This window comes from Chinchilla lanigera, unplaced genomic scaffold (genome assembly GCF_000276665.1).
Source record: "Chinchilla lanigera isolate Chin_1 unplaced genomic scaffold, ChiLan1.0 scaffold00013, whole genome shotgun sequence".
NCBI lineage: Eukaryota > Metazoa > Chordata > Mammalia > Rodentia > Chinchillidae > Chinchilla > Chinchilla lanigera.
The window spans coordinates 12,646,377-12,669,928 of NW_004955414.1; the positions used below are offsets into that span (position 1 = coordinate 12,646,377).

Genomic DNA, 23,552 nt, shown 5'->3' on the forward strand with positions numbered 1-23,552 from the left:
CCCCCCGACTCCACTGTAGCCTTGATAACCAAGTGCCTATATTCTGACTTCAAACCCCTTCAACATACAACTCTAATCTCTACCTAGATTCTCCCTTACATGCACAACTCTGAGGCAGAGCGCCTCACGTTTCTGTCCCTGTTGTATAGTGTGACCTCTACCAACAGACCATCTTCCCATATCTTTTAGTTAACTTCTTTTCTTTCAAAACTCAGTTTGAATTCCACCTCCTACAGGAAGTCCTCCTCTACACCCAGGGCTTGGGCTGGGCATAGCTCGGTGCTCACACTTTACCTTTTCATTCACAGACACTGGCTATACTCCTCTTTCTCTTTAAGGCAAAGATTGGCCTTGTTTCTTCTTTTTATTTCTTTATACAATACTTGAGTTGCATATTTCCTAAAAATGAGGAGTCTTCTACATAGCAACCAAAGCGAGGAAATTAACATGGAAACTAACATACTATTCCCTAATTTGTAGACTTTTAAACTTTGCCAATTTTCTCATTCGTGTTCCAATCCAGGATCACATGTTGCATTTATTGTCATGCTTTAACCTGTAACAGCTCTGGAGTAATGTTGCATGACTTTGCTGTTTTTAAGTAACATGAAACAGTTTATTTTGTGGTCTAGCCCTCCATCAGGGTCTAGCTGATGTGTCTCTATGATTAGATTCAGGTTATTTATTTCTAGCAGAGATGACACAGCAGTGACATTATGTCTTCAGTATGACACTTTAGGGGCCACATATCTATTGGTAATGTTGAGACTTTAGTCCCGTGATTAAAGTGCAGCGTGCCAGGTTTTTCTGCTTTGAATCTACTATTTTCCCCTTTGAAAAGACCAGTGTCTGATGTGGAGATACTTAGAGACAGTGGAAATACCTTGTTTCTTACCATATTTCCACCCTCTACCTTTAGCATCTGGTTCTGTTTTGTCATCAGACGAAGGAGGTGTATGGCCTGAAAATGACTCCCCAGTGTTTTAGTTTCAAGTATCCCTTTATTTCCCCCTTGTATTGGACCTCATGATTTGTAAGATTTGTCCACTGAACAAATAACATTTCCCTGAGATTACTTCTCTTCTTCTTCTTCTTATATATTTATGAGCTGTGTCTAGGGCTTTGTGAGTTCAGAAGGCAGAGCCTCAGACTCACTCCTAAATTCCTAGAACCCATCATCACACACCTGCCACAGAATAGGTGGTCAATAAATATTTGGTGAAGGACTGAATCTGACTGCCAATTACAGCTGGTACCAGAATTTGATGTCTCTAGCGAGGATGTGCAATTAATAAATGCAGAGGCTTGACATTTTAGGTAGTAGCCTCAGAGGCTTTCTCACTGGTTGGCGTTCCCTGATCATGAAGATTTAAAAAATAGATTGGACAAGGTGGGAGGAAACCTCCCCCCCACCCTTGCCTTTCCATATGCCTCATTCAGGAGCTACTGAAGGACCATCCAATAGCCCAAGATTAGAATCTGTGATGACTCTGTAATCAGCATATGGTAACCAGCTAGACAGTCTGCACACCACATAGTATAATAGAGTTTTCAAAATCACCTACCTCTCCCTTCACACTTGTCTGAAATTAGCATTGTCCTATTTCCTCCTTCCTTAAATACTTTAGATTATAAAGGCATGATGTAGCAGATTATTTTTAAAGGGGGTGGGAGGGAAGGAACCTAACATTAACTGAGCATCTTCTATGCCCAGCGCTTGCATTCCGTTGTTCTCTCCTCTAGTCCTTAGTATGAGTCAGGTACCTGTGATCCCTTTACAGATGAGAAAACCCAAGCTGAGTGAGGGAAAGGGCTTGCACTGAGTCCTACAGCTAGTATACAGCAGGCTTAAGAAGGAATTCCTCCATTTCTCCAAAGCCTTTGCAATCTGCAGATTTGCTAAGCCGCCTCTCCCATCACAGAAAGATGCCCTTCTCTTGGCATTGTGCTGGTGATCGCGATCCAGACACTCGAGGGACAGAAAGCTCTTAGACCACATGTGCTGCTTTCTTTCTTTCCTTCCCCTCCCCCCATAATTGTTTATCACGATTCAGTAGCTGTTACCATGGTTTTGGGGAGGTTGTCCCCATGGTTTTGCGGAAGTGCGAGGAAGAAGGACCTTTCTTTGGGCATCTTGTTTGCCTGAAGAAGAAACTCCAGTTCTCAGCCCTTACATCTGGTTGTGCTGCAAGAGGAACTGGAAGGCAGAATATTCTTGGAAAAGTGTTGGGGCTTACGGAGTAACATCCAGGGGGTAGGAAGGAGGGAGACCAGGGCCCCAGAGAGACGTGGGGAAAGGGAGAAAAACACCCAACATCACAGAGACGCAAAGGAGAACGCCAGTGAGGGAGGAAAGGGGAGGCGGCCGAGCAAAGTGGGAACAGGCAAGAGAAAGTTTTAGAAAGGGAAGCGAGAAAGAAAACAAGGAGTGTAAAGAACAGACGGAGGAAGATACTGGATTGAGAGAGCTCTGAGAATTCCAGAGAGAAACCTGGATAGAAAGAGAGAAGGGAAGAAAGAAGAGAGGGAAGACATTGTAGACAACAGAGAGACGGGGTAAGCGGAGAGACGGGCGAGTGACCCCGGGCGAGCCGCGCGTCCCCTGCGTGGCGCCCCCCTGCGCCGTGGCGCGGCCTTGCTCCAAGCGCCCGTGCGCTGCGGCTCGCCCGGGCCTCGCAGGATTGGCTCCAGCCTCCCATTCATGTAACCTGCGTGTGCGTTTGTGTGTGAGTGCGTGTGTGCCTCTCTCGCTCGCCCTCTGTGTGTAAGAGAGCGAGGGTGGGGGACGGAGGCAGGCAGGCGGCAGGCAGGGAGGGGAAGAAGAGAAGGGAAGCTATTAAACACACACTCACACACAGACGCGCGCGCACACACCGACCCAACCCCCCAGAAGCCTCGGGATTGCAGCTGTTTCATGTGGGGCAGCAGTGCTGGCAGGGACGCCGGCCGGGAGCGGCCGGGAGCGGGAGCCGGGCGTGTGTGTGCGCGCGGCCGGAGGCTCGCCGGGGCTCCGCTCCCCGCGGGAGCTATTGTTGGTCTCGCTGGAGCTGAGCGCAGAGCCGGGACCTGCTCCTTCTCGGGCGCCCCGCTCGGGCTCGCGGAGCCGAGGAGCCGCGCCGCGGAGGGCAAGAGGAGCCACCGGCGCTGCGCCTTGCCTCGCTGCCGCCCTCCCCCCGGCTCCCCCGGCGGAGGCAGCCTGCAGCCACGGTAAGGCGGCGTGATCCGCTCCACGGAAAAGCGCCTCGGGGACCGCGGCGGCTCCTGGCCGGCTCTGTCGCCCCTCTGCGCTCGCAGGTCCGGGCAGCTCAAGCGGCAGCCGAGGGCTCAGGGAGATGCGCCTGCTCCCCTGGCCCGCACCGGGGGAGGGAGGGAGGCGAGGTGGCCGGCTAGGCACGCCAGCTCGGAGTCCTGAGTCTCCGCCGCAGACCGGAGGCTGGCAGCGGGTGTTGGGGTAGTGCAGAGACGTGGGCGCCGGCCGGGTACTCCAGAGGTAGGGTGGGAGAGAGGCGGCGCGCCCCAGGTTCGTCTGCGGCGCCCGGCTCCCCTTCTCCGCCACGGCCCAGTCGTCGCAGCCCCTCTGCAGATCCGCCCGCCCCAGACTCCCGGCGGGCGCTGGAGGAGCCCCCGGGGCGGCGCCGGGCTCCAGCGCTGCAGCCTGCCTGCGGGGCGAGCGCCCGCTGCAGCGGCCCCACGCGCTGCGGTTGGAGCCCGGAACCTGGAGACGCTATCCGAGTCGCGCGCCCTCTGCATCCCGCGCGGAGCCCGCTTCTCCTGGCTGCGGTGTTCACGTTCACCTCCGAGCGAACTGAGGCTGCGGACGCTCTGGGGGTCTCCCGGGAGTGAGTGTGATTCCACGCACACCCAGCTTCGGGGAGTGTGCTGATACGTGATCACTGAGCTCCTTAGTCATTTTCCTTGCGATTTAAAAATGCAGTCTTTATATTGGAGCGGCATTGGGAAAGGTGGTTGCACGGAGTGTGTGTGTGTGTGTGTGTGTGTATGTATGTGTGTGTGGGTGTGTACACGCAACCAAGAAATACACGGCCAACTACTTGGGGAAAGGATGTGTGTGCGCGTGTGGAGGGGGTCAAATAGACAGTCCTTGGCAGGTCTGTAGGGTGGACTTCCCTGGCCAATCCTTGCGCCTTCTCTGCCCTACCCCGGTCTAGGCGAGGTTGGAAAGTACTGGAAATTCAACTGCGTGGTCTCTAACTTTGGAAATTGGCTCTTCACTCCCGGCAAGACGTGAAGGCGATTCTTGTGCCCCGGTCCATGTGGATGACAGTGTAACTCAGGGGGGACTGAGCGCACTCACCAAACTGCTCCAATCGCCCACCCAGGCCCTGCCCCCCTCCCCATCCCCGGCGAGAAGGTTTGTAGAGATGCAGTTAACCGTGAGCTACGAACGCAGCAAAAGGGGCGCAGGAAAGCAGCCGAGGTTTTGCCGGAATCTGCGTACACACTTGGCGTTTGACTAGCTCAGGAGGTCGCTCTGCTGCTTTGTAGAACGCGCCGGTGGGGCAGCTCGCGATCCCGAGGGCCCCGGGCAGAGGGTGCCCATGTGTTGAGCTGCGCGACCCCGTAGCGAGCGAGATCGCGGACAATTATATAAGCAGCCTCGGTGTTTACCCAGAGCTGTGACACCAGCACTCGGCTGTGGAAAGACAAGCCTGAAAGTTTTCCTGCTTGGGGAACGTAAGTACCTGGGCGCGTCTACTTGGAGAGTGGAGAGCTGGGGACGCCTAATACCCGGCGCCCACTTCTGCGAAGGCCCTCAAAGAACCGGTTACAGAGGCAGGGACCGAATGGGTGGGGATCCAGGACCCATCTGAGAGGAGAAGCAGTCAGAATTTAGGTTTCCTTGTGTCCTCGAGCCCCCGCCTCCTTCCCTCGGGAGTGTTGGAAGGCCTTCTGGGCAAGAGCGTTTTAGGAAAATGACTGTGTTCTAGGGAGCCCCAAAGATTCGCTCCTCGGCTTCTCTGCGCGCCCTTCCCCCTCTTCCACACGCGGGGCCCTTCGCGTGTTTAGAGACGTGCCCGCTATGCCAGGTCCCTCCTAGAGGTGCCCAGGTGTCCAGGCATCCAGGCCCAGTTCAGCGAGAGATGGGGTAAGGAGTAGAGCGCTGGCCTGTACCCGGGGCGGCCACCATCGTGCACTTCATCCTGGCTTCCTGGGCCAGCCCTGCTCTCTTGGGAATGGGATGGAGCTGGGTGCAGGTATGGCCTCCACCCGTCCCCTCGCCTTCCCCTCCGCGGAGCGCAGTTTTCTTCTACTGCGTTTATTTTCCCCATCTCTCTTCCCCTTCTTTCGCCGCAGCAGCCTGTAGCACGTTGATGGGCTTTGATAGGAAAACCACAGTAGGAGAGTGTTTTAAAATCTTGTTTTCTGCCTGTAGAAAGATAAGCCAGCCCAGCCCCGACAGATCTCTGCGGAACGCTGGAGTCTGGGGTTCAGTGGCCCTGAACCACCCCCCACCACTGAGTCAGTAGATGATGGTGTGTACGGTTGGGGAGTGTTTTGTTTTTGCCACATTCCAGAGTCTGGAACACCGCATCCCCTCCCCCCTGAAATCCCGGGTCTGTCTGAGTGTGTTTGGCGCTGTAAAATAAATCCTCCCTCGCACAGACCGGTGGGGCCGTTCGGATTTCCTGCCGCTGCCATGATCCTTAACAATGCGATCGCAAAGCCAATGCTTGACTGAGAAAATTCCCTAGGTGCCGGCCGGCCGCGCCTTGACCTTGCTGAAGGCGCCTTTACCCAGCCTGTCCAAGGGGCTCTGGGTGGGACGCGAGGGTCCAAAGAGAAGGGCGCCCCAAAGGAGGCTGGGTTCGCTCCCCGAGCAGGGCAGGCATCGGGTCGCAGTGGGGCGATTGGGCGGCGGGATGGAGGGTATGGGCTCGGCTGCAACCTGTTTCCTAGCGCGCTGGGCTCGCTTGTCCCGGCTCCTCAGCCCTGCAGATGGCTCCACGTGGCCCTGCTCCCCTCCAGCCACTTGCGGTTTACCGGGGCCCAGATTGCGTTCTCCGCCAGCGTGGGCTGCTCCTCGGGGTCCTTGGGCTCCTCGGCTGCCTGAGCTGGTGCCGACGCCTGGGGAGGGGGCTACCTAGCTGGTGGGGCCTGGACTGCGAACCGGAACCCTGGCGGCCACGTTCCAGCCCTAGAGCCGCAGGGTTGGGGTTCCCGCCCCGCCTTTTCCCCAAGGCTACCTGACCCTCTTCCTTGAGACTTCTAGCACTCCGGGCGTCCAGCCGCTTGCCTTTGCCCCCAAGCGTTCTTTGCCAAAGTTAGGAGGGGTGTTTTCACAGGTGGCGGCGGTGGGAGCAAGTTTTCTCCGCGTGCGCGCTCGTGTTGGGGAGACTAGACAGAAGGCAAAAACGGGATTCCCTATTTCTAAGCATTAAGAGGAAGATGACAAAGAATCTGTTTTCTCTGGTCAGGGCGATGAAGGGAAGCCCTTCTACCTAGTGGGACTGGGCCACTCAGCCCACTAAACGCAGTCTGCTCTTAGCGGGGCTCTGCCTGCAGTGGTCTTTGTGAATGGGGAGATGGACGGCTCCAGGTCCTTCAGGCTTGGATGTTCCCCTGATTTTAGGGGACAGGTTCAGGAACGCTTCTATTCTCAGCATGCATCGTTATGTGAGAGACGTAGAATGCAGGGTGGCTTGTGAAATCACCATCTTCTGGGGTTGGAGAAGGCATCAAGGATGGAGAGGCTCTGTTTTCTAGAGAGATTTGTCAGCTTCTTCGCCTGCCAATATCTTATGCTTATCAAGGCTTCTTTTCGTGGATGGAGATAGAATGAGAGCAGTAAGCAGAGAACCCACCTAATGAACTGGGGGTGTGTGTCTAGAACAAGTGCTGGGCCTAAAGAGGAATCACAGGAGTGCAGTTCCTCTCAGGCTGGAACGCGGCGGCCAGGAGTGCAGTTGTACAGTGAGGAGGAAGATCTGGGATATGAGACTGAGCTCCCCCACCCTGTGGATGTTCCAGCAGAGGGCTGGGGATTGTGACAGTGGGCAGTTTCATTTTCAAGGAATTCTCCAGTAGTTTGATTCTATGTGGTCTGATCTCTTCAATCTTTTGTTGTTTTAGGGGTTGTAAGTCGGTAGAAAGTGATTTAAGCCCCTTAACTTGTTGAGTTAGAATTGAGGCTAAATGGCTTTAGGCAAGTTAGTTTTGGCAACTCAGTTGTCTCCCCTGTAAAACAGGACAATATCACCTAATTTACAACACTGCAAGGATAATATCTGTTAGGATTTGTCTAGATGTCCCCCCAAAGCCTCATGCAGTCACAGAGGACAGGCTTTTCAGAGGTGACTAAATCTAGAGTTTGTGAATGATTCCTGCTCCAATGCTGGGATTAAGGCTGTGAGTGCTACACCTGACCTAGGGCAGGTAGCCTGCTTACAATATAAGGGACAGAGAGAGGCTTGTCGCTCCCCTCTCTTGTTGTTTTTGCTATCTTCCACTACCAAGAGCAGTTGCCTCAGTGCCATGATATGCTGCCTTGGAGCCAGCTAATTATGGACTGAAACCTCTGAACTGTGAGCTAAATAAACCTTTCTTCCTTTAACTTTGGGTGTCAGGCATTTTGCCTCAGCAAGAAGAGAAAAGTAACTAAGACAATATCCACACAACTTTGGTCTGCTCACAGATGCATGATCATTCCCTTCTACTTCTTTCATTCCTGTCCAATACTGTATGTTTGTTCGATGAGGTTGGGCAGGGAAATCAACTGCTCCGAGAGAACCAGCAACATTGCATTCAAAGTCTATTTAAAACGAGCTTCAAATGCTTGGAACAAAAATATCATCTCTTTTCTTAGAAAAGTCATTTCTAGTTTTGTTAGAATGTGTGCTTCGTCAGGTCCCTTTTTCTGACAGAATTATAGCCTTGTGTAGATTGGCATGTTATATAACCCGATATTTCCAGATCAAAAGTTACAACTGTGGGAAAGAGGTGATTAGGAATTAAAGATAAAGATTGTTAGTCCACACAAGCAAGACACTCAATTTAAGATGCCAGCTCTCACTCTTGAACTGTGATAAGAGGTTGAAGGAAAATGAGATTCTGTGAAAATACAGTTGTGCTCATCCTCACCTGAGTGCTCAGAGGCCTGTCCTATTCTAGCAGACAGCTCCTCTACTAATCCCAAGCCTTTGGTTCTTCTGGTTCCAGTACTTTCTCCCACGTCCATTAATCTTAAAAGTGAAACAAAAGAACAATGGGATTTAAATCACCTCTTTGCAGATTTGATTTCAAGGGCCTAGCTGGGTAAATCAACATCATTTTTAGATCTAAGGGGCCGATTTTTACCTGCCTTCTTACATGGTCTACCGGCCTGGCTTATTGTGGCTGAAAGCTGAATCACTCCATCTTTGCTTTGTACTGGCAGGCAGGTGCGGGAGCTGCTTGAAAAGTTAACATGCAACAGATCCCAGGAAGCCAAGCAAACCAGGGTCCCTGAACTTATCCTCCTCTACAAGGAAAGCATCAGTTGAAACAATCTATTGCTCTTTTGTCTTTATTTTAATTACCTAAGTAGTATGTGGTCACTATGGTAATTCAGACAGTGTCCAGAAAAGTGAAAGTAAGGTAAGTTTTGCAACATTTTAGATTGTATCATGACTTTTCTTTATGAACTTGGAAACATGAGATCATCTTTGTTAAATATAGACTCATGGGTTATCATTAAAAATGGGATTTAGTTTATCTAGTTTCCTAGAACACTTAATCACATTTGCATATATATAATTGTTTTGGGTAATTATATGTGTTCTTCAAACAAGACCATAAATTCTCTGAGGACATGGAAAAAAAGAAAAATAAGACCTCAGTATTTTGAATGCTTATTTTTCTATTTAATGACAAAGCATGCAAAGTTCTATCCACTTTATAAATTTTTCCCCAGTGGCAACATTTTTAATGACTAGCTAGAACCCCAGTGTTTTAATATGGCATACTTTTTTATCCAGTACCATTTTTTGACTCATTGTTTACTTTTAGTTTGTTATTATAAAAAAACTGCAGTAATCACCCTTGTACATTCTATGAAAAGTTACTATTTCCTGCAAATTCCTAAAAAGTATGATTGCAGGGTCACATGCACATACATGACCAAGATTTCTGTAACCATGAAAAGCAATGTGGTAAACTGTGTTGTCTACATCTTTTTAACCAGAATCCGGCTGTTAACTTTGCAGGCCCTTACAGCCTTAGGAACTGAGGTGGTAGAGGAAGGTAGCATGCAAAACAAACCTCAAGCAGGGGATTTGCATAACTCTGAGCTGTTCTGCTGAACTGATAGGCATATCCTTTTTCCAAGAACATTTTTCTTCCCTGGCTGTCTTGGAATCATCGCTTTCTGTAGTGCTCCAGCCAGCAATGGAATTGAAATATGTAAATATATTCCTCAGCCTTGTAGGTGGAGCTGGCTCCATGATAAATGACAAACAGTTCCTCTGAGACTCGTGTTGTCTCCCAGCATTTGCTGAAGGGGTGGACCCCCCAACCCACCCACCCTTTTCTCCATTTCCTTTGATTCAGAGGCCTGGGGCTAACCTAGGAGATCTTACAAAGGAAAGAACCCAAGCCCTGCCGCTCAGCAAGCTTACCCCAACCTGCTCCATGGCATTTCACTAGGAAATCAACCCAGCTGAGTTTCATCATGGTCCCAGAGCATAGTAACTAAATTAGCCGGTGTGTCTACTTGCTGTTTGGAATGCAAAAGTGGATAGGAATCTCCTCTTCTTGCAAGACTGGGTTCAAACGGAAGGTGTATTTGTCAGTCTCATTCCTGTACCCGTTACATTTCTGTGACCCAGATAAGATTTGTTCCTGGTAGTTAGACTCATCCTCTGACAAAGAATTCCATGCAGCTGGTGGGGGAACTCTGGTCCTCCCATTTCCAAGGTGTTCCCATGCTCCGCAGGAGTCATCAGGAATTCCTTTAGATCAGGTAGACCGGTCACCTCTGGGTTGTTGGGTATGTGTTACCACAGAGGGAGCCGCCCCGCTGGTCTCCAGCTCTGACTTCAGAGGCAGTTTAGATGCTGTCTTTGATACTTACACCGCTCTACTTTCACTAGGGAAGGCCAGAGAATGTTTCTTCTGTCCTTTGTCATGTTTAGAACATCAAATCAGAGCTTTTCTTTCATTTGGAAAACAAGTGAAAACTGACCGTTAAGCTAAGGAGGATCTTCCGAACAGTGGCTCTTTTCCCTGTGTGCCACTGAGCTGCCTTTGTGAGATGGCAGTTCGGTGGCCATGGGACAAAAGCTATCAGATGCAGTTGATTAACCATTAACATCCTCCAAATATAAGGTTTTTAAGATTTTTTTTTTTTTTTTTGACGTGGAATGACTGTTGATTTCTAAAAGTTTAGACGTGAACCCTGTGGAACTCAAGCAGAAGGGCTGCAACTAGTATGTTTATGCCTTGGGTAAACCCTGCTTGTCTAGAGAGTCCATTTCCTTCTCTAAAACACTGGGTTGGACAGTGGATTCGATATTTTGTATACTGGCACTTCTTGCATTTCACACATGTGCACACCTCGCTGGAGAATCATGCTAAGGGGCAGATGCCGATTCAGGAAATCTGGAAGCCCAAGAATATGCATCTCAGGCCAGCTCCCAGGTGTCACCAAGCTGTCTGAGCATTGTCCACACTTGGAATAGCAAAGTTTCTGCTCTGCCATTATTTCAGAAAGTAACAGTAATGCCCTCTGGACATCAAGAAGATATTAGATTTGTAGAATTTTACTATAAAGGTATGTGTTCATTCTTCCCCCTTGGATTTTGAGAATTGACTTCTTCTTTTCCACAGAAAGAGCTGGGCGATATACTCAGTCCTCTTGTCCTGTAGTTGTGGAGGAGATGGAAGAGCAGGACAAGCAAAACAAACACACACAGAGTGCCTCCTGAGTGTCAGGCAGGGGCTATTATCCCATGTTCCAGATGAAGAAACTGAGATTCAATAAGACAAAACCATTTGCCCAAGGTCACATTCCTAGACTCAAATTCAATCATAATCCTCTTTGCCTCTCAAATCTTTCCTTTTTCCTAGAATGGCAACTTTGTAACTTTCTCCAATGAAGTTTAATTAAGTGCTTAGCAAGGTATTTGTCTTTAGAAAAAAAGGGTTTCTCCTTTTTTTTTTCTGGGCCTGCTTTGGGAATGGATCAAGACATTTAAAAATTTGCATCATTATCATGCAAGCAATTAAAGTACTTAAGAGCTTGAAAGCAATTTGTTCAAGTTGGTTAAATATCCACCCTCCCCAATCTTGTTTGTATTATTAATTTACTCATCAAACTGTGACATCAAAACCATCGTGAAGGTAAATTTCAGTATTTTTGGATGGGTAGAGCCTTTCAAACAAGAGGAGTTTGTTTTGATGAGGTGCACATTGAAAGGATCCAGTTCAGGGTGAATCAGAGAAACCAGCATTTTAGTAAATAAACCCAGGCCTTCTTTGGCCTCTTGATGAGAACTGGTTGTTTAAACGTTTTATTAAGGTGCAATTATTCTGAGAACCAGCAATACAGCTCTTTGCAAACATTAATTAGCTGATCTTCATATCACCCCACATGACTGATAAATATTATTAACCCTCCATTTGAGAGAACAAATGGCCAGACAGAGACAAGGAATGTCTTGCCTTGATAAAAGTATAGTACAGGCAGGTAGGATTAGGAGACTACACGATTTCTTCATTTATGAAATATTTATTTTGATGCCCTGAATAGTATGAACTATGCTGTGCAATAGAGTAGCCATTAATCACAATTTAAATTTAATTAAAATTCAATGCAAATAACAATTCATTTCCTCAATTGCAAGAGTCAGATTTCAAGCACTGAGGAGCCTTTTCTTTGCAGTGGCTGCCATATTCAACATTGGGATTAAAGAACATTTCTGTCATTGTAGAGAGTTTTCAGGGACAACATTGGTCTAGAAGGTTAGGATAATCAAAGAATAACACGAAGATATTTGCTCTTATGGAACTCTAGTGTAAAATTTCCCAGAACAATAACTGCCAAGTGGGACCAGTAGTTAACTCATGCTGTAACAAAGTGCTTTGGGCTAGTGGCTAGGGACTGAACTCCTGAAGCCAAATGACTTGAACTCAAATTCTGGGCGTGCCACTTAGAGTGCAGAGGTAGATTATTTAAACACTCTGTTCCTCTTGGCAGATTTATGGTATTATTTGTCACTTGCCCTATTAGCCAAGATTATGTTGAAGACGATGTTGGATCCTAGAGAGAGGGCTTGGAGACGGATATTCCTTTTTGCTATTGGTGGAAGTGCAAATTAATACAACCTTTTAGGAAAATAAATTGGCAGGCAGCAACTGTCAGTCCTCTTAGGAACACTTATTCCCTTTAGTCCAGAATTCCAGTTCTAGGAATCTAGCCAAACAAAATAACCAGGGACAGGCAGAGAAGGTTTAAGAATAAAAGTGTTCATTGCAGTGTTATTTATTAGTGAAAAAGAAAGGTAAGCAGTTACATTGGATAGTAAAGTATGGCAGAGCCAGACAGTGGGTATTATGCAAAAATGCAGATGTTGCTTTTGAAAACATGATTTGTGATATGGAAAAATGTGTAAGCACCGTTTGATTAAATCCCAAATATATTTTTCCTCCTCCTCCTCCTCCTTTTCTTCTTCTCTTTGCAATGCTAGGGATTGAACCTGGGGCCTCTGCATGCTAGGCAAGTGCTCCCTTGCTGACCTATATCCCCAGCCTAAATATATTTTCTAAAGTGTTTAAAGATACATATTTGCTGAAGCAGGATTCAAAAGAAATAGATAAAGTATCAAAAGTGGTAATAACAATTTTGAAAGGATTGTTTTGACTTCTTAAAATTTTGTGGTTTTTTGTGTTAGCTACTTTTTAAAAATGAATTAATGAAAGTATTGGAAAGTTCATGGCCCACTGAAGCCCTGTGCTCTTTCTGCTACAGGGTAAAGTCAGAGACTCCAAATTGCACTTAATTTGTTTTTTCTAGCAAGTTTAGAACTTTGGGCTTATCCATTCCAGTGTTTGCCTTCAAGGCCAAGATGTTCTTCCTAATGTTGAATCTCAATTTCTCCGTATGGCTACTTAAGTCTGTTTTCTGTGAACAGTTTGAGATGATTCTCATCAAACTGTATGGGTTTTGGGAAGAACATCAGCTTTGCAGACTGGGTTCGGAGAAAGACCTTGCTGCAGACCCTGACCCATCACTTCCTTGCTGTGGGACCTTGGACAACCCTTGTATGGCTCAGTGTCCTCATTTATAAAACAAGAAAAGCAGTAGAATCTACCTAACATCTCATGATGGTAAGGATTTAGTATTCGCTTCAGTAGAACATCTGGCTCATACAGGTAAATAAAAATGCAAATGATTTCAGGGGCTGGCATGCAGCACCATCTAGAATGTGCGCTCATTTAATACCTATGATGATCTCTGGAGATTGGTGGGATACCAGTTTCCAGAGGAAGCATGGAGACATCTCATGGTTCTGCAGTGTGACCTCTGCCACAAGCGTTTGTGAATGGTAGGCCTAGGACTGGCACTAATGTCTGCTGCCTCGAGGTGTATGCAGCTCTGATGCAGACTGGGAAGCTGTTTTCTACCTGGGCTCTTGTATTTTGTTTGTTGGTTTCCCTGGGAAGCACTTCATTCTAATGCTCGGTAACCCCTCAGCATTTCCCAGCCTTATAGTCCCTCCCTGTCAAGGAATAAATAAAGCAGACATGCCCTCTTTGCATGCTGAATGATTAAAACAACAAACAGCCTCATTAAAAAGTGGCCCTGAGCTGCTATGTGACAATAACCATGAGGCTCACCCTGGAGTCACGGGTTCCAAGAAAAATCTGTGTTGCTCTGGCCCAGTCCCTTCTTGTCACCTGGAAAGATTTCCTTCCAAGTTTTTCCCCTGGGCATCTTGAAGAGGCACTGAACGGGACGCTCTCCACAACTCCCAGTTATATCATTTTCACTCTGTGGATTCTTGGTAAGTTCATTTAGTACAATATTTCTTTGCTTTAGTTTCTTTATCCATAAGATGAGGATAATAATGAGAATTTGGCAGGTTGTTGGTAGGATTATCATGAAAGGATGTTTGTGACACTTTTTCAAGTGCTTGTTATTGTTGAGTCAACATTGTTATTTTCAAAGCCTTAAACATAATGTTTAATGAGGCTTTGTAGTAGAGAACTTGTAGTAGAGCACTTGTCTGCTTTGTACAAAAACCTGGGTTTGATCCCCAGCACCGAAATAACTAAGCTACAAATCAAGGCACTTTATTGGGGTGCAGCTAAGTTATGGCTACTTTCTCTGTAACTGCTGTGAATTTTCACCTGTGCTTTCTGAGGCCATGTAAGACAGTGGGAAAATGCCAACCTATTTACTGTTGAATTCTGTACTTTTCCAGGCAGTAGCTGTGTACATTTCAGCAAGTTCTCAGAGATTCTGACATTTCTCTTAAATTATAAAATAGAAAACAGAATTACTATATCAAGCTGAAAGAGATTTGTGAAGTAACATGCTTGGGCCTGTTGGTCAGGGTCCTTTGTGCAATTAATTGATCACTCTTGACATTACCAATTTCCTACGACAACCTCCGCTCCGGCTTCTCGTCCTCTAACTTGCTTCTGGAGGCTGTCAGTGCAGTTCAGTGCTGGATGTGCAGAGGCTGAAGGAGCCTGTTACAGTTTTGCAGGTCTGACTGGAGGTGGCCCTGGTGCCCCCGCCTTCTGAAGAAGAAGGTGACAATGACCAGCTCACTCCCCTCCCATGGTGCCTTACCACTGCCCTGCAGGGAACTGAGGCCTCAGCTAGGGAAAACTGTATCATTCTGAGGTACAGCTGGAGTTGGGAAATGGTGCAGAGAGAAGAGCCTTCCTTATTAAGCGTTAGTTCTTTCCCATTTTCGAAGAAGCATAAAGGGATCCCATACCGAGTAATTTATGTATGAGGTGAGTGACCTAACTACTGGAGCCTCGGGACCACGGATATGGTAATCAGGGCTTCCTCCCCTCCGCTGCTCCCCTTCTGGCAAGCTGGGGCATCAGCAGGAAAAGTGGCCTTCTCACTCAGCCTGTCTGCTCACTCCAATGGAGCTGCATTCTGAGTACTGGAAATGGCCTGGCCCTTGCCTGGAGCTGTAGGAATAGTCCTCTGGGCTACTTTTGCACCTTTTATGTTCACTTCAGGCCTGTGTCCTATTAGCCATTCATGCACAATCTTCCACCCAGCCCAAAAGGCCTCAGGATTCCCCAGGTAGAGGAGAGAGTATGCGTGATCTCTGTCAGCATCCATCAAATGCTTATCACAGGGCAATAGCTTCAAAGGGCTGGGAGCAGTGACGACATTGTCCAGGGACCTGGTGGCTCAGCACATTTGGGTGGTTTAGGTGATTTTTCATCATTTATTTATTTATTTAGTCTTTTTGAGACAGGGTCTCACTATGCAGTTCAGGCTGCCCTTGAGCTCACTTTGTAGCCCAGGCTGTTCTTGAACTTGCAAGGATCCTTCTGTCTCAGCCTCCAATGTGCTGGAATTACAAGCATGCGCCACCATGCTCGGTTTTTAGTGGTTTTTTTTGTTTTGTTTTTTTTATCTTTTAGATGACTAATATTTGGTTGAGAAACATTTCTATTCTACAGGGTCTTTTTTTCTTGAGATCCCCTCAAATCCACCTCAAACTGGAAAACAGCTGTACTATGAGGAGATCTTGTAAAGACAGGAGTGGTAGCACTTGCCTGTAGTCCTAGCTACTCAGGGGACTTGAGGCAGGAGGATCACTCAGAGCTCAGGAGTTCAAGGGAGCTTGGGGAACATAGCTAGACCATGTCTCAAACAGATAAACACCCCCCAGCAAAACTGAATAACATAAAACACAAAACATCTTAGTGTACCTAGATGCCATCTAGGTACCAGTAAGATGCAAGTTCTTCTTCAGTGAGTCGGAGGTGGGCCTGCACATTTGCATTTCAGACAAGCTCACAGGAGAAGCTGGCATTGCCGTCTCTAAGACCCTGACCTGCCTTCCCATTTCCGCTTTCCTCGCCTCACCCCACAAGTCCAGGCGCACCAGCTATAGCTAGTCATAGAGCAAATGGAGTCTGTCAGCTGCATGAGCCCAGCTGTCAGTACTGTTGTTGTCTCAGTTGTGGCAATCGTGGTTTAACTGTAAGCACCACACATGGTGGGCATTGGGTCCTGCTGTGGAATGATCCCAGTTCCAGATACAAGTTTTGCCTTGCAGGCTTCCGTCATGTCCTCAAAGGCATGAAGCCTCATGATGTGCTGTGGATTAGGGACCAACTTTTATTACTAAGAGAAGTAGTACTTTGAAAGTTCTATAGTATTTTTCATGTTTTTGTTTAATGCTGGTTTTTCCTGAGTGTAGTAATAATGCACGTAAACAGCAGAAAATGTAGAAACCCTAAAGTAATCCATGGAATTAGTGAAAATGACCCAGGTAGAGCTAGTTCCCTCTAACATTTTGGTTTTCTTTCCAGTATGGTTTCTATATATATAAGCCTAATACTCCTCTACTCCCACTCCTTCCCACCACCATTTAGAGCAAAATATAGACATTATTTTATAATTTTAACATGTTATGATCATTTCCCTATGCCATTAAATATTCTCTCTAATATGACACTCAATAGCTATGTAGTATTCCATCAAAAGGATATACCGTTATTTACTTAACTAATTTCTTACTGTTGTTTCCAATTTTCCACCACTATAAATAACGCTGAGACGCACATTTTCTTGAGCTTCTCTATTTGTTTCCTTCAACCCAGTTTCTTGAAATTTCTAGGTCAAAGATTTTTTTTTTTTTTGCAGCTGTTTAAAGCATATGTGCTGCTCCGGGGCCTGAAGAAAGATGGACCCAAGATTAAATTCCCTCCAGTCTGGAAAAAATTTGATCAGAAAAGTTGTCTTCATTTCCATTTTATGGGGGAGAGGTAGAAACTGTCACTCACTAGAGGTCAAAGGTCAAAGGAAAACCTAGTGCAGACAGCACCCCAGCACCCCGGCTCCTGGTGGCATGTGTTGAACTACATCACGGTGGGGGAAGTGTCGAGTTGCTCATCCAGGTCTACCTAGAGCCGTGATGGCGAATCTTTTAGAGCTTTCAGTGACACAAACAGCCCACCACAGCACACGTGATGTACGTTCACCACCGCTGACTGAGACCATGTCTGGCTTCCTGGATCTCTGACTTGGGTGAGCTTTTAAAGGAGAGAGGAAAAGGGAAAAGAAAAGTACTAACACAGTGTCTCCCCTACTCCAGACTCATGTATCCAACTGCCTCCTTGATATTTCTGCGTGAGCATCTCAAACTCAACGTATCCAAAAACAAATCTAAAACTCTTCTTTGTTCACCAAAACAGTGTTCCACCTGAAGATCTCAGCGTGGCTTACCCAGAGATAACCACACCCTTCCGGCGCATAGGCCCTAAACCTTGTAGTCATTTTTGATGCATGTTTTTGTTTCCATACTTCACAGTGGGACCATCAGGAAATCCTTTTGGTTCAGCCTTCAAAATATACTCAGAACCTGACCTTTCCTTGTCATCTCTACTGGACCATCCTGGTCTAAGCCGCCACCTTCTCTCATCTGGAGGATGGCAGTGGCCCCTCATGCTGACTCCATGTCTTTGCCCTGGCCTTCTTGCAGTTGCTTATCAGTGGAGCAGCTAGTCACTACTCTTAAAAGACACTCTGATCATACCACCCCTTTGCTCAGAATTCAGTACAGGCCAAAGGCCTTGTACAACCTACAAAACCCTCTCCATCACCACGTCTCCCCATGGCATCTCACCTCTCACGCCCTACCTGTCATCTCTTCCTTCTGGGCTTTAGGAACACGTCTGTCCCTCTGCTGTCTCTAGACTGTTCTCTGTGCTGGGGAGGCTCTTCCCCTGGGCATCCACATGAGCAGCTGTCCACCTCATAGTCTGTGCCTCAGTGTCACCTTACTGCATTCGGAACCCTCCTCCCTGCCGCAATATTTAAACCTCCCTTACCCTACTATATATTTGCTTTTTCCCACAGTGTTAAATACTGTGTTTTATTATTTTTAACAAGATCACTCTGGCTGATGTGTTAAGAATAATCTGAAAGGAGGGGGTGGGTCAAGGGCAGAACATGCTATGTAATTTACTTATTTATTAGGCTTATTGACTGGAAAGAAGCAAAGACTACCCAAATGAACACAAGCAGAGACTATTTATCCAGAGCTTGTTTTAACAAGGGAGTCAGCCACCATTGCTTGCCTTTGTTAGAGACTGAAAGGCAGGCCAGGGAGTGAGCCAGCCTCATGATGAACTGAAGAAAGCCTTTGGGTTTGCTCTGATCATAGGTAGTTGCTTGGGGAAGCAGGAGGTGGGTCAACCAGAGGCGAGCATCCTATGTGCCTGGCTTTCTCAAATTGGAAGTGGGGGCAAAAATGTAGAAAAGTTACCAGGTTATTGACCACATCCTGACTATTTTTGGCCAGGTGCTTCAGAAGTTGTGGGTCAGAGATCTGCTTCCATGTGTGGCCTGGCCATTGTCCATTTGTATATTCACTCTGCTGTGACTATTGTTAATTTCTAGCGGCACAGAGATCTTGGAGGGAACTGGTGACTAGAAGAGTGTGGCAATAGGATGCCCGCTGTCAGCGTTTGTTGAATCGTGCAAGGCATTTGGCCTACATCTCAGGCAGAAGGGGCTCAAAGAAGTCAGACATCTTGCCCACAGTGACCCCACCAGTGAGTCAGGAAATTGAGTTCCCACCTGAACATCAAGCGGCTATTCCTTTCTGGATGTGTTTGTAGGTAATTTGTGGGAAGAGGAGGAGGTGGGAAACTGCGCCAGTCTACCTGGTAGAAGGAACAAGATCCTCACTTGTTCATATGGCATAGAATTTTCAGCCAACACTTTGAATGGAAAATGTCTAGCCTCTCCTGACCCTGCCTGCATGCCTCAATGAAACCTTGCACCCAGAATTAATTTGGGTTCCTAGAAAGAGGCACTCCCTTCATATTCCATGAAGGTAGAAAACAACGTGGGGAAATTCATTCGAGACCTGAGTTTGGGTGATGTGCTCACAGCATCAAAGTAGGTTTTGAAGGCCCCCACACTTGTGTGTGCATGTGTGTGCATGTGAGTGCATGCGTGCATGCATGTGTGCCTATAATTTATAGCACATTCTTGGAACTTTTCAAGTTACAGCATTGCCATGGTAACTCTCCTGGTTGTCATTTCTTGATCTGTAATTGTCACCCATCTCAGTTTCCCATCCCCTTCATAATCATGGAATTAAATTCCCGTGTGCAAAAGTAGATGCCAGGAACATAAAGTAGAGGGATATGCGGGGGAGAAGGCCAGCAGGTGTCACAGAGCTCATGTCAGAGGGTGGGAGCCAGGCAGACCCTGCCAGCCGAGGAAGGCCGTGAGCATCCTGTGTATGTGCTAAACCTATCACAGTGTGCCGAGCGAGCCACCCTGCCGGTGGGACTCTCAGCTCTCCATCACTGGTGATATGAATGATGGAGCCAGCAGCAGTCTGGCTCCAGGTCTGTGCTCTTCTGCTTTACCATTGCAGGGCTCAGGAGAATAAGGGCTTTAGGGCTGATCTATTAGGGGTTTACTGGCATTCGTTCCCCCAGGGCTTCAGAGGCTGGGTGAGAGCCGACTTCAGTTCAGCATGCAGGAAAATGTTCCACTAAGCATTGGACTGCTTGTGGAGGGAGTGAGTCCCCCATCACTGCAAGAGGGCAAGGAGGCTGTCCAAGATATTGAAAAGAGACTTCTGTGGGAGCCAGAAAGTTAGACTCAGTGTCCTCTTAGATTGTCAGAGACTGAATGACTGGCTCCTTTTGGTGGGGGTCTCATCAGGACCCTCAGCACCATTATTAATATGGATTACTCTGCGAGTAAGCTGAGCTTTGGACCAGGTGTGCTTTAAAATACAGGAGCAGGAAAGTCTGCTCAGACCTCACCATAGTTAGGATTTAGGGAACAGGATTTTAGGATGCTGTAAGTTTAAGAGTCAGGCCAATCACAGTTTAAGTCCTAGCTGACCTACGTCTGGCTCAGGCTTTCTCAACTTTGGCACCACTGACTGGGTAAATCCTTAGATGCAGAGGGCTGACTTGCACTTTGTCGGGTATTTAGCAGCATCACGGGGCCACTAGATTATGGTGCCTGCTCTGTCAGCTGTGATAACAAACAGTGTTTTCCAGACATTGGTTCCCTGGGAGAGGAGCATAGAATTGTCCCCGGGCTTGAGAACCCCTGGGCTGGCTTGTGAGATCTTTGGCAGATGAAGCTGTCTGGTGTAGTCCTGTCCTCTTTGCCATAGTAACAATAGCTGCTTGCAAGATGAAACAAGGTGGCACTAGCAAGTGAAGCTTCTAGCACAGGGCCTGGCACAGAGAACACACTCACCTCTCTCTATAATCACTGGCAGAAGAAGCTTCAGAGAAAAAGAGGTGTTCATAGTCAGACCGAAAGGATGAGAGCATGTTTCCCACAAGGATGAGAAACGCTGTGGTCATGATCATTCCTCCTGCTTCCTCTACTCTCCCAAGCCTTGTGTCACTTGCTGATCACCCCCTTGTTTCTCCAATGAAACAGGCCAAGGAGACTCTTCTGAGCACCCCAGCTCCTGGACGTGGTAGGTTTGACTCTGGCCTCACCTTTAATCCTCCCCGTGCTTCCTGCTCCAGTGTGTATGTGAACTTGCTCCCTTGTTCTGGAGCTGGCCAAGAACAGGTCCTCTTCCCTGTTTGTTAAGCATGAACTGGGAATTTGTTTGATGCAGCACCCTTGCAAGAAAAATGGCCCTGAGTAAGCATTTGGATCTGGCTTGGATGAGGCAAGAGCTACAAATGCAGCTGAATATTTCATGAAAACCCTTTTGAACCACATCTCTGCTCTCGTGAATGCTGTGGGGGAGAGAACACAGGTCAGACCATCTTAGCTCGAGCTTTTACTCTTTGGAGGGACTTTGGGAGATCTCTTCACTTCTCTGGGCCCAGTTTCCTCATGTGAAAAGTGTAGGGGATTGGCTAGTTAGGATTGGCTCTGATAGTAAAGAGCCTGGCGCGGTACCTGGTACTTAGTGGTCACTATATAGCTCTCTGGTTGAAATCTTCCAGTTCTCTTCCCAGAATCTATGCTTTTAGGAAAAACACTGTCCTAGGTGACCAAGGCCAGTGGCATTGTACTCTTGCAGGACTGGGTTTAGGGTTGCTGAAGTCTGCTCCTTTGAGCTTAAACTGTGGGGTTGGGCCAGGGTCCATGGAGGGCTCACCAGTTGGTCCCTTCAGGAGGCAGGATGTAAAGAATTCCTTCTGCTTCAAATGGCCCAGCTGAGCATACTTTCAATTTAAAAATAAACCAGCCTATCACCAGGCTGTTTTAAAATATACAGGTGACAAACAAATGCCTGCCTTGCCTTGCCTTGCCTTTGCTCATAGACAATTACTTAGAAGAGCCACAGTAGGAGCCTGGGATGATCCCCAACCCCTTCACAGGCCCAGGCCCAGCACAGCCTCAAACCAGGCCCTAGCTCCTCTTGCGCCTACCAGGAAGTTAAGGCTGCTGTAATGAAAACAAAAAGAGTGTGGTGTTTTGTAACTATTTTTATACCTGCATCAGACTTGATGTTAGTGCTTCTGAATTATTTAACATTTTTCTTTCTCAGCTGGCCTCTCCGGCGAGCTTCTCTCCTGGGGCGGAGGGAGTTGTTTTATAGGAAACCATGGAGGCAGACAAACGCTGGCTGCAGGGCTTCTCTTCTATTGGGGGAAAGACATTCGTGGGCATCTTATTACGAACTAGGGGGCTTTTATTAAACAGAGGTGGCAGGTATCTCTTCTCCGTGCTATAGACAGAGCAGTTGCATGACTTGCCTAAGCCCACCTGGCAGGAAGGGAGGGAATCAGGATTCACATGGGTCCTTCCGAGTCTAGAGCTAGTGCTGCTTCCACAAGGATGGGCTGATGCCATGCTGTCCCTTACTGTGCTTGTGTGTGTGCGTGTGTGAGCGTGTGTGTGCGTGTGTGAGCGTGTGTGTGTGTGTGTGTGTGTGTGTGTGTGTGTGTGTGCATGTGTGTAGGTTCACAGTACCTGTTAGCTTACCAGATGCCAGATCACATCACCCCAAATGGTGCAGATGTAACTGGATGTGAGAAGGCCGAGGAGTGGGATGCGGGGATGAGGGGGTCTCTTGGTTCTTACAGTACCATGTTTCCACATGACAGGAGACTGATGGCTCCAGCAGAGGTGTGTCTCCCAAGGGCATTTTAGTGTGGAGTCTGTCAGTGTCACGTGTGCAGAGCCAGGTGGGCACCCCCCATGGTCCAGCCACCCTCTATAAAGTGGTATCTGCACCTTGGGCCTCTTTGAAGGGGTGATGATTGGCAGCTCCAAACCACCCCCTCACAACGGGCAGCAATGAGCTGGACTCTTATCTTCTGCCTCTCATAATTAAAGTCCATCATAGACTTTTAATGGGCACGTTGAAATAGACATCTAGGCTTGAAAGGAATCCTGCTGTAGATTGAGACGGTCTCCTTGCTGCTGTCTCACTGATATCTGCTTTTATCGCAGAGCTGGAAAAGATTACACATTTTCCTTATTCTATTCCTTTAGCTCTTGTTTAATTATCAGTGACCCCGAGATGACTCTCTTTCGGGCATTTTAAACTCCTCATTCTACTGTGTCCGAAAACTCCGTTAGAATTATTATACAGAATTATTACATGAACTCTCTGCATGAGATAGGCTTCTGAGAATTCACCAGGGACACTTATTTCAAAAGTGCCCATCCTTATGGTTTCAATAAAATTCCCTGGGATGAAGCAGTTGTTAGTAATGTTAATAACAGCTGTATTTTTATAGGAATGCACTTGATGACTATATCAAGTGATATCACATTTTGCTAAATAGAGTGATATTTGACATGGGCACATTCCTTGATATTAAATTTTAGATAGCTATACGAAATACAGATACTAGGTTTTCCTTCTCTGTCTCTCTCACACACACACTCACATGCACACACACACACACACACATTAAAGTGGCCTTCCCTTTTTTTTTCTGGATGACTTTTTAATTTTATTTTAAAAAGAAAAGAACAAAAAAATAGCAAAAACAAAGACAAAAACAAAAGGCTGGGGATTTAGTTCAGCGGCACAGTGCCTGCCTGGCAAGCATGAGGTCATGAGTTCAATTCCCGGTACTGGGAAAAAAAAAAAAGACAAAAACAAAAAACACAAAAATGATAAAAATGATACAGAATATCAAAACAAAATGATAGGAAATCCACAATGATTATTGATTTACTTATGTTATCTTCAAAGTAGTTGCTCAGATTACAACATATAGGTATGCAAGATTGATCAAACATTTAAACATGAACTGTTTCTTTCAATAAACCAATAGAAATTAGTAGTACAATTATCTTTGCTATCGTGTGTGTGTGTGTGTGTGTGTATTCTTTTCCTTCTTTTTTTTCCTCACTTCCCCTAGAAAGAATGGCTGTCATCAAG

The 23,552-nt window shown here is 47.1% G+C and overlaps 1 protein-coding gene across 3 annotated transcripts in view; it reads left to right on the plus strand.

Moving 5' to 3' along the window:
- Window positions 1–2,751: 2,751 nt before the first annotated feature.
- The window catches only part of Tenm4 (teneurin transmembrane protein 4), a 715,396-nt gene continuing 694,595 nt past the window's right edge, over window positions 2,752–23,552 (plus strand). For 2 of the 3 annotated variants that reach the window (XM_013511959.1, XM_013511956.1), the window contains exon 1: window positions 2,752–3,207. The gene's annotated coding sequence lies outside the window, so the exon portion shown is untranslated. Of the gene's footprint in view, window positions 3,208–4,141; window positions 4,696–23,552 lie in introns of those variants that run through there. The other variant, XM_013511957.1, reaches the window with a different exon arrangement.